This window comes from Jaculus jaculus, chromosome 19 (genome assembly GCF_020740685.1).
Source record: "Jaculus jaculus isolate mJacJac1 chromosome 19, mJacJac1.mat.Y.cur, whole genome shotgun sequence".
Taxonomy (NCBI): Eukaryota; Metazoa; Chordata; class Mammalia; order Rodentia; family Dipodidae; genus Jaculus; species Jaculus jaculus.
The window spans coordinates 4,482,332-4,494,334 of record NC_059120.1 but is presented as its reverse complement, the minus strand read 5'-3'; the positions used below and the strand labels follow the sequence as shown (position 1 = coordinate 4,494,334).

At 39.6% G+C, this 12,003-nt stretch overlaps 1 non-coding gene across 1 annotated transcript; it reads right to left on the bottom strand.

Moving 5' to 3' along the window:
* Nucleotides 1–10,202: 10,202 nt before the first annotated feature.
* LOC123456177 lies at nucleotides 10,203–10,367 on the bottom strand. The gene has a single exon (XR_006634390.1). It is a non-coding gene; the product is annotated as a U1 spliceosomal RNA (small nuclear RNA).
* Nucleotides 10,368–12,003: the final 1,636 nt, after the last annotated feature.

The window sequence follows — 12,003 nt, the reverse complement described above, 5'->3', positions numbered from 1 at the left end:
TCCCTGTGGGCCTATGACTCAGTTTTCAGTGCCAAGTATGAACTCCCTCCACTAAGCAGAGCCAGGTGTGCAATCAGAGAAAGCTGATCACGCCGTCACTTATGTGCCACTACTGCACGTTAGTGGCTGAGACATAATCATTTTAATTTTTAAAATTGTCCTCCCTTATTTTAGGATTCACTCCTTTTCTTTTCCTTCTTGGTTTTCTGGGAATTTCAGTATTAGTTTAACTAGTGTAAAATGTACAATAATATGAAAAGGGAAGTTACAAGTGACATGTATCAGCCATTAATATCTACTTTGTGCCTTATAGTAACTTAGAGAAGGTATGATTATTTTTCCTTTGTTGTTTTTCATTATTTGTGTATGAATTTATTAATAACTTCTATATTACTCGTAAGGGTAGTAAAAGTTATCAAAATTAAATTTTAAACAATCTTTGGTAGGAAATAAAACTACCCATATACTATTGTGTAACAGAAGGTTTATTTTAAAAGTAGAATACTCTAATAGTAGTAGATTATAGAAAAATTGTAAGCATTTATCTTTACACAAATCCAAACATAGCCCCACTCCATCTTCCTCTAGCTTGTGTACATTTCTATGGTCATGTGCCCTGATTTAACTTTTAACTTCTTTTTTTTCTTTCTCCAATTCATATGCAGACACTGGGTGTTTAGCTTTCTTGACTTTTGTAAGTCAATAAAACTGTTTCAATGTTTTTGAAACTTTTAAGAAACTCTGTGACCTTCTATGCTATTTCTGTTCATCTGAGGTCATTAGCAGTAGATACCAAGGTGAGTTTAGACATCACAGAGACAGGGAACAACTGGGAAAAGTGAGGAAAACCCTGAAGAAGGCTAGGAGAAGGTAAAAGGACATTTTTGTGCAAGTCCAATAACTTTCGAAGGAGAGAGGAAAGGATACTGAGAGAAAGCCTTGGATGGCAAAATGAACTTTTATAAAATGTTTAGCTTTTACTTAAGAGAAACTTCCATGGAATGGGAATACTGAGACCCCTATTCTCAGATAATTTGCTTTACCTCTCAGTGCTGTGGCCACATTAAAAACCAACACATATCAGGTGGAAGTGATTTGTAGTTGTGCTTAGGGGTGTTTGGAATTTTCTTGGTAGCTGAAGGACCTACTGCTGCCCCGTTTCATAGGTGAAACAATGGGCTGCATCTAGAAGTGAGGCACAATTCTAAGGCCTCCTCTCTGGTTAGGCATGGAACTAGCACTCAGATCTAGGGAATCTCACCAGGGAGCTCATTCCTTTCCCTGAAAGGTGTGGCCCCACGCCATACACAGTTGGTTATATGGCAATCATGGTGCATCCAGACAGAACTGCTGTTATGGAAACACATCTCTTCAAGAGCTATGGAGCTTTACCTGAGGTCTTATGCAGGTTTAACTCAGGAACTAGGATGCCAGGGCTCACAACAGCCTCATGTCTCTATTGAGACAGGGGCTCTGTACTATTTGTCTCTCAAATTCGAGAATGACTCTCACAGACAATGAAAGATGAGTTTCATAGGAAGAGAACCTATATCATAAAGAAAGCAATTGTAGAAAAGAAAATGTATTTTAGGTTTATTGAGAAATGAAAGTATAAAGCTCTCTGCAGCAGTGGAGAAAGGACCTGAGCCGTTTACCACCCATAAGACTGATATGTAGACATTTTACAGGGCTTTCTGGCTAGGGAAAAAACAAACAAACAAAAAAAAAAAAAAACTACCTTTTAAAATTATGAGACTGAACTGTGGAAATGTATAGTTCTAGCCCAGACGTCATCCCTACCCATTCCCCACAAGGTGTGCACTTGTCACCTTTCCAGTGAGGGCTCTAGTTTATTCCTCTCTGTCTCTTGCCCAGGTATAAGTGAGTTCATCTTATATTTGCAAACTTTTTGAGGGAGAGGCTGAACAGACTCAAGGACTAGAAGAAGAGGAGGAGGCTTCATGGGAGACAGTTGGAACTTGCAAGACTGGCTTTGTTTTTGTCCCAGAGCCTTGTCTTTCTTATAAGGTCAGCTGGCTGTCTCACGTCCAGCCATAAGTCCTGTTTTTCTCATTCTCTAGTGTTCTTGACTTTATCATTTTACACCTAACTCCTACTTTAACTGTGCACCCCCAAAGCAAGGACAAAAGATAAGACTATCTCTAAGAAGTAGCTAAGTTATAGCCAAGAGCATAGAGTAATATTACTGGCTCTCAAGGGACCTTTCTTACTACATAGCAAGTTTCTTCTCTATTAGTTTGATTAATATAATTAGAGATATTTTCAGAATCTCTGCGTGCCTAGTATTTCATAATTATATTTTTAAATTAAATTAAATTTATCTATTTGAAAGAGATAGAGACACACACAGAGAGAATGAGTACAGCAGGGCCTATAGCCACTGCAAACAAACTCCAGACTCATGTGCCACCATGTGCATCTGGCTTACATGGGTCCTGAAGAGTTGAACCTAGGTCCTGAGGCTTTGTAGACAAGTGCCTAAAGTACTGTGTTATCTCTCCAATCCTTATAATTAGATTTTATTTATAAATAAATTATACTTAAAGTCTTATTTCTATTCTGAGATTTATATGTAGCAATTAAGCTCCAAGTTTTAGTTATTTAAAATAAGCATTAGGCAACATAACTGTTATGATTCATAGGTGAGAAATTCTGGCAGATCAAAGTAGGGATAGCTCCTCTCCCCTCTGATAGCTAAAGTATGAGCTACAACAGTAAAAGACGATACCGTAGATTGTTACTAGAAAATTTTCAGTGCCAGAGATGGGATACCTTCCAGTGAGTTATTGGCCAGGGAGGTCCCTGATGCCCCCAATGCATTACAGGCCATTGCTGAGGCCCTTGGTTTCCCACCAGGAATAGAAGGTAAGACCCTATTGCTGAAGACTCCACATACTTGGCTTACAAGTTCACTGAGAAATCCTGCTGGAACTGAGCTGAAAACCTCCTCCATGTAGACCAGCTAACAGAAAGCTAGGAAAAGCCAAACTGCATGCAGTTCTATGGGAAAGAGAGAAATCACCAGTGAAGATATTGAGAAGTGGACACTGTAAGCCTTATATTTGGCCAGCCAGGCCAAATGAGCCAATGGGTGCAATAGTGGCACATCTGTTATGGAGGAAACAACTACCCTCTAATTTTACTGGAGGCTCACTCCACAGGAGGGAATACATCCCTGATAATAAAAATCTACAACAGGGGTAGTCATGAGCCCTAGGGCTGTAATGTCTGCTCTGCCTGGTTAAATGTATATGCTATACTCATCAAGCTGCCCAGTAAGCACTTCTCTTAACATTCATCCCCATATATTAATGCTACTCTCACTTTTGGTTAGAGAACCTTCTCTTTTAAGATGGCAGTGACCTTAGGATGACTCAGAAGGCATAATGGTGCTGGGAAGAAGCAACAGAGGAGTGCTTAGCACTGAAATATCTCCATCACACCTTCCATGGCTCAGGGTCCATCGTGGAAGAGGTGGCAGAAAGAATGTAAGAGCCAAAGGAAAGGTAGGACTCCTTACAAAGTGCTAATCCAGACACAAAATGGCCTGGATATCCATGACCTCACAGTTCCTGACACTACCTACACAAGACAATCATAATAGAAGAAAAGATGATGATATCAAAATAAAAGAGACTGATTGAGAGGGGTAGGATTATGATGGAGAGTGGAGTTTCAAAGGGGACTGTGAAGGGAGGGAGGAAATTACCATGGCATATTGTTTATAATCAGGGAAAATGTTAATAAAAAAACAAATTATTTAAAAAATTAATTAGAAAAAATAGACTGAAAGATAAGGTGCTAGGCTTGTTATCTCATAGGCATGGCTCTTGATGTTGGCTGATGTGGCTCTGCTCACCCACATGGGTCCTCTTAATATTGTAGTTACTGTCCCATTGCTGCAACGGAACACCTGACTCCAATGTAGTTGATAGGAAGAAAGAGTTTATTTGGGCTTACAATTTATCTTAATATTTTATTAATTGATTTTAAATATTATTTATTTATTTATTTATTAAGAGCAAGAGGCAGGTAGAGAGAGAATGGGCATGCCAGGGCCTCCAGCCACTGCAAACAAATTCCAGTTACCATGTGCACTTGGCTTAAGTGGGTCTTTAGGCTTTGCAGGCATATGCCTTAACCACTAAGAAATCTCTCCAGCCCCTGGCTCACAGTCTTGACTAGAATATTCAGCATGGCAGGGAATGGATGACAGAGCAGAGGCTCAACATTACCTGTAACACAGCAGCTAACAGAAAACAGCAAGAGACTGAGCTGAGCTGAGCTGAGCTGAGGAAGAAGCTGGGCTAGAGCGCCCCAGCGCCCATCCCTAGCAGCACGCTGCCCCCAGCAAGTCTCCACTTCCCAAGTTTCCACCAGCTGGGGACTGATTGATCAAAACTTATTAGACTGTGGGTCACATTTCACATTCAAACTACCATACCTAGCTCTCCCCATAGGAGATGGCACACCTCGATGATGATCATCCCAAGAAAGCAAGATGTAAGCTCTATTGCCACGACCCCCTTCCTTTGGAAGTTGCACCTATTTTCCACTATGATCTCTTGGTTGAGTAAATTACCTACCCATAAGGCCTCATGGAAGAAAATGAGCTACACTCGTGCATTGTGGGAAGAGTATACTGGGTGGGCTAGTCTATTTACAAACATCTACCCTCTGTCTTTTCTTCATGTAGTCTTCTTTGACAAATATACTCCAATGCATGTCCAAATAAAAACTGAGTCAGACCCCATTTGCACTGGCTGGAGAGAGCAGTGCAGCATTTTTAATATGCTCAGAATTCTTTCATAACAATTTATAAATAAATCTACAAAGATTGTCACTTTAAAATACGGAACAAACACCAAGTACTGTTCAGTTGAGATGTAGCTACTAGGAACAGTCTCTTAGGATGTGAAGTAGCTGGCTTGGGGCCTGCAAATTGTCATCTCTGCATGGTATGAGAGCGATAACAAGAACGTGGGCTTGGAAGCTAGGCACAGTGAGTTTTAAAGCTGAAATGGGTTTTATCTTGGACAAGTTATTTAATTTCTCCAGGTCTCAATTCCTAGATCAGATAATAACTTTGAGCATAGAGAAAGGCAGGATGGGTTAAATGGGATATGTGTACAAAATGCATGGCACCAAAGTCAGTCATCATTCCATTTCTCTGTTTCATTAAAAGAATGCTTTCCATAGAACACTTCTTTCTGAATGAGTCCATAAAGTAAGGAATTTTTTTCAAGTCCTCGTTCTCTTGTCACATATCTTACAAGTAGGTTATGCTCAAATCTAATTTAAAACACATAAAAATGTATTGGCCTGCATTGTATTTATATATCTCGAGGCATTCACATTTGAAGCCATCCCAGACACAACATAGGGAACACTGGACTCTGGAAGTCTGTTCCTGGGGGACTGATTAATGCTAGCCTGAGGCTAGGGAGCTGGGCACAGAATTTTTTTAGGTGTCTGCACCCCCTTCTAACCGTGCAGACACTTTCCACAGTACCACACTATTGAAGAGCTTTCTTGCTTCTCATGTTGATGGTCCACATTTGTTTTAGGTGTCTGTACCCCCTTCTAACCGTGAAGACACTTTCCACAGCACCACACTTCTGAAGAGCTTTCTTGCTTCTCGTGTTCCTTCCATGTGCTGAACATGGAAGCTTTTCTTCTCCTGTAATTTATTTGAGACCTCTTATGGAGGCTGAGAGCATCTGCTGCGCTGGAAGCCTCAGAGACTCTGTCATGTCTTGAGCGATATATACCAGCTGCCTGTTTAGCTTTGAGTACATTTAAACACGTTGAGCTCCGAGAGATTTCTGGAGTAAGTTTGAACTCAGAAAGACAGACATTGTTTTTACCAAAATACAAATATTTCTCACTTCACATTTTAGCTAACCTCCTGCTTTGTTGAATTAGAAAGAAAAAGTCAGCATGTACAAGAGATGGACTACAACCTCAAGAGGTGGCAACTGCCCCCTGCACTGGAGAGCCGTTTCTGAGAGGCGCTGAGGTCGGGAGCAAGGCGCAGGTGCGAGCTCGCGCCCGCCGCGCACCGCGCAGCGTCAGCGCTGCTCCCTCACTCGGCGCTTGCATTGGGCGCATGTTATCTTTGTGCATATTCATCCATTTTATTCCAACCAGAGATGGTTTAAATGCACATCCTGTGCTTATCAAATAACCACACCATGCTTTTCTTTAAAGGAGACATGTCTGAAGGAGCTTCCGAGAGTGCTGGCCAGAAACCCCACCACTGATGAGCATGGGTGACATGCCTTTATTTCCCTGTCATGGCTCCAGTGACTGTGTGCTACCTCTTAACCGTTTGGTGGAAAGGGGTTACATGAGCCTTTTGTATCCTGCCGCCCAACATGGCTCTCTGCTGGTGCTGCTGATTTTCCACTGCTCATATATTAGAATTGTGTCAAGTGTTTTATTACGTTTTTGTAAAATGGATCTTTTAATGTTACAGTTTTCATACTTATACATGATATGTTTTGATAATAATACTTTTCTGTCTTTTGTTCCTTTTCCCTCATTTCTCTTCTTTTAATTTCTGTCTTGGAAATCTCTTCTTCTTGCCAACTATTTCTATTCTATTTGATGTCATTATGAAGCCATTAGTGCACTGGCCACATGTCAAGAAGACAGTGTTTTCAGCACTTTTCACTGGCGCTTCCATTCTTCCTGTCCTCTTTCTCGCAGCGCCCCATGAGCCGTGGTGGAGGTCATAGGTGTCTCATTTAGCACTGAGCACTCAGCATCACTTTGACTACTTTTCAGTGTCCTCAGTAGTCACTACTCTCTGCAAAAAGAAGCTGCTCTGGCTATGCGTGAGAGCAGCACTAATCTATGGGCATAAATTTAATAGTTAAAGAAAATTTAATGGGCACAACACATCTGTTTAGTCAAACAACACCGGTAGTCTCTCCTCTAGGACCTATGACATTGCTAGCCATAGACTTTGGACTACGTGTGCAGTACCATATATAGATTCCTCCCATGGGGAGTACCTCAAATTCAATCAGCGAGCAATAGGTTATCCCCACAACATTCATGCCATGACACACCAGTGCGCTCACTTTGCCTAGCTGGTTGGTTGTATAGTTTTCAGGGTCCACTGCTGGCTAAGAATGGTGATGCATTTTCTCCCCCAGCACCCTGCACAGCACTTTCCAGCACAGTGACAGCTAGCCACTGGGAAGGTGGCTTCTAGCCCAGTCACAGCTTCATTTCTGTGTTCTCCTGCAAAGCATATGGCATCTTTGGGAATACCGTCTACCATGTACCTAAGGTTGGCCATCCTGAGCAATGCCAAGAGCCTTTATTTTTTGTTTGTTTGTTGTGGGGGCTTGGGGCTTCCTGAATAATTCACTGGGAGGTATCACCTGCGGCACAGAGATTTTCCTTCATCAACCTAAGTAGCAGCATGATCCCTCTTGCAGGAGACTTCTGCCCAAACACTCTAAAAATTGATTTTGATTGAGATAAGTGAAGAGATAGGCATCAGCTATGGTCACTAATGGTAAGTAGATAAACAACAATCCTGATGAAACACTTCTTTGTACATGTGCATGCTTTCTATCTTTAAATATATGTGTTAAAAGTAGCAGAAATGGAGCTGGAGAGATTTTTCAGTCTTTAAAGAAGCTCTACTGCAAAGCCTGATGGCTAGGATATGATCTAGCAGTACCCATGTAAAGCCAGATGCACAAAGTGGCACAAGCATCTGGAGTTCATTTACAGCATCAAGAGATTCTGGTGCACCCATTCTCTCTCTTTGCTATCTATCTCTCTTTCACTCTTGCTAAAATAAATAAAGAAATACAATGTTTTAACAGTATCAGAAATACTATTCCAAAGTCATGAAAATTAAGCACAATTTGGGCACTGCCAGTGTCATCTTTTAATAAAAATCAAGTATGTTTACTTATGTTTATCTGTTTAGAAAATTCATAAATGTTATCATGCTTTTCTTTATTGTACATCAAAATGTCTGAAAGTAGGCTTTCTTTGAAAGAGGACAGGAAGAAAGAGAAGTAAAAGGATTGGGTCTAGAAGGTAGAGAAAACAAGAAATAGTAGAAGCAAAAGTCATGGGATTCCAACAGAAGGCCTGAGTCACCTGTTCACTGGCCACAGATGAAGGGTGTAGCAGCGTTCTGCACAGAGAAGCAAGCCTGAGCAATGCTTCCATGCAAGGAGGGGAGACCGGTGGTTCTTGAAGAATGTGGATAATCCACTTTCCTATGCCTTTATCACCGTTCTGCTGACCATGGTGACTCCATTTTAGAAGCCTGTCCTGACCTAACAGAAGTGTGCTAAAATTAAGAAGACATAGACAATTGGAAATATATGCTAGGTTCATGATTAGAAGACATTTTCAATAACTCCACAGCAGTCTGTAGATTACATTACACTTAATCTATTCAGTCAGTGCTATCCCTATCAAATGCCCAATGATTTATATTTTTATGTAATTGAAAACTTCATTTTGAAGTTTTATGTGCAATCACAAGGATCCCTTGATAGTGAAAATAGCTTTAAAAATTAAGAATATAGTGGGAAGAATCAAATGCCCTGATTCTAAAGATTTTAACAATGATATAGTATTCAAAAGAGCATGTTTTGGCATAAAGACATATAGCACAATTTACTAAACTAGAAAGTCAAGATACTAATCCTCAAATATGCAGTCAAATAATAGTTGGCAAGATGGCATAATAATTCTACAGGCCAAGGATAATCTTTTCAAAAGATGGTCCTTGGAAAATGACATAGCCAAATGCAAATTAATTAAGTTACATTCCACCCCCACTGCTGCAGTCTGGTTCTGGAATAATTTACAAAACTGCTCCATTAAAATGCCAATCCCCAATTACTGCTAACAATTGTTGCTTAATGTCATGACACCTTGAAGGATTGGGACCCCGTGGGTGGTCTTAAGTCACTGAGGGCATGACTTTGTCATGGTAGTGGCACTTAACTCATTTCCTGGTCACTATCCTCCACCCTAAAGCCCCAAGTAGAACTATGATGCCCCAGGTTGGAAGGAAAATGGTCATGGAGCAGAGTGTCCAGAACTGTGAGCCGTCAAACATCTTCCTCCTTTAAATGTGTGTTGTTATTTGTCATACATAGCAAGCTGACCTATAAAGTGCCCTATACAAAATTAACGCAAAATGCTTTTTACTGTTGTATTTTAATTTTCATTGAGAATTGTAAAACACTAACACACTATAATTTCAACATGTTCCCCTCCGATGACATTCTTCTGTCCTCCCACCCCAGCCCTATTCCATGGAGCCTTCTCTGTTTTCAAGGCTGTCTTTCTTTGATGTCTTTCTTTTTGCCTTCCTTTGTACTCTATGTCAAAATGCTGATAGGCTTAATGTTGTGCAGGTCTTGTGGTAGTAATATCATCCACTGTGAGTAAGATGTTAAATATAAGACATAAAACTGTAAAATTCTTAGAATTTTTAGCACAAAATGTTTGGGTCATTGAATTTGGCCACGTAGGTCGTATATGCACTAAACATTAATTAGTCATGTATTTAATAGTTATTTTTTAAAATAAATAATTAAAATAAAATAAAAAAATAATTAAATTCATTTTTTTGTTTTTGTTTTTCAAGGTAAGGTTTACTCTAGCTCAGGCTGACCTGGAATTCACCATGTAGTCTCAGGGTGGCCTCGAACTCATGGCAATCCTCCTACCTCTGCCTCTTGAGTTCTGGGATTAAAGGCATGCACCACCATGCCTGGCTAAAAAATAATTTTTATGATGACTGTTTTTAATTTTTAAGAAGGAACTTCTTTCAAAGTGATTACATTTACTATTACCTGACGTTCATTATCTTTAAGAGGAATGATGTTTTTCCATATTTCTTTTGTCACATTATGACATAGAGGTAGGGAATGCATATCTTTCACACTTTTTTCTACTGAAGATATGTCCTGGGACATTAATTTTGATAAAATTTTGACTTCATTCACAACTGTTCCAACACTGGAAACTCTCCTGAGTTTCTATGCCGATCATCAGTCAGTGTGCGGACAGTGTGAACCACTGCAGAACTAGACAGACTCATTGTGTCTGCAGAGCAGAGCCCCTGCTGTTGTTCCTTCTCTTTATATTATTTTCTAGTTTGTTAGTTAGGTTTTATTTTTTTCTTTTAGGAGAGTGTGAGCACAGTCCCCCATTACATAAATTATTCAGTCGAGTTTCCCTTTCCCTCATTTAGGGAAGTAGCAGGGGTCAGCACATCCTGAGTGCAATGGATAATCTCGCCTTGGAAGGACATCTTCGTGATCATGGTGAACTCCCTGCCAGGTGAATTTGCTGTTTCTTCTGATATGTTGCTATTCCAGGTTTCTGAGCCTCTTCCCAATAAAATATCTTGTGAAATCCAAAACAAAATAAAGAGAAATAAACAAATGGAAAACATGTAGGTAAAGAGTTAATTTTCCCTACTTGTAAATGACATGAATCTAAAGATAGAATAACTTGAAAACTCCATGAGAATGTTATTAGAACTGATGAAGTCAGCAGAGCAGCAGGCTACAGGATCAGCGTTAAGAGATTAGTAGCTTTTACATATAGCAAAACTGAAGGTGTGAACAAGAGATCATGAAACCTTTCTCATTCAAACAGTCAGAAAAAAATATAAAACAATTAGGATTAAACTTTACTAAGGAAGTGGTATACCTATATAAGGAATGAAAGTGCCAGTACACTTAAAGAACTGAGGAAGATGGAAAAATATTGACAGGTTGATTAATGTGAGATATCATCTCATCACTTTCAGAGGCTATTACCAAGAAAACAAACAAAAAACACTGGTAAGGGTACAACAGGAAAAAAGACAATGTCACACTGAGGATGGGGATGTATATTAGTTTGCCTACTATGGAAATCAGTATGGAGGTTCCTAAATACTAAATACTGAAAATAGAACTACCGTATGTTCCATTTATACTATTCTTGGATATCTGCCTAGAAGAATCAGTCAGAATGATGTAGATTCCCACACACCTGTGTTTATGGAGGCACTGCTCACAACAGCTATGCTGTGGGAATCAGCCTAGGTTCCCCCTTAACAGGTGATTAGATAAAGAAAACAGTATATGTACACACTTGAGTTTTACTCAGTTTATAATGAATGAAAATATGTAATTTTCAAGCAAATGGATAAGACTGCAAAGCAGGGGCTGGTGGGATGGCTTAGGGGTAGAGGCATTTGCCTACAAAGCCAAAGGACCCAGGCTTGATTCCCCAGGACCCACGTAAGCCAGGTACACAAGGTGGCACATGCATCTGGTGTTTGATTATGGTGGCTGGAGGCCCTGGTGCACCCATTCTCTCTCTCAGTCTGCCACTTTCCCTCTCTTGGTCGCTCAAATAAGTAAATAATAAATCATGACATTAAAGACAATAGGCCAAAGTCAGAGAGGCAAACATCATGTTTTCTTTCATACAGAGAATCTAGAATTTTTCAAACGGGGAAACATTTGGAAAGCAAAAGGGGACAAATGGGTTGTGCATGACTACAAGGGGCAATGGGAGTGAACAGATTCAATTGTATTATAGGCGTGTGTGAAAACATGATGGCACATTATTTTGAACAATTAATACATGCTAATAAAATGTCTAAAAGTAAAACATAGAAATAAAACAAATATGTAAGTAATCTATATTGTGCATAATGGCATATAGATTCAGTACAATACCTATCATAATGTCAATGATATTGTAATAGAATCAATAAACAATCTTAAATTTTAATGAAGTGTGTGAGACTCCAAATAGCTAAAGTATTTATGATCAAAAAGGAAAGCGAGAGGGATCAAAATACTTGATTTCAAGACATTCCCGACAGCCATAAATGCAAAACCAAGCTAAATTTGGCATGAAAACAGATGCAAACATACATTATTGGTAAACAAAAGATAAATATGAAAACATAGAAAGACTATT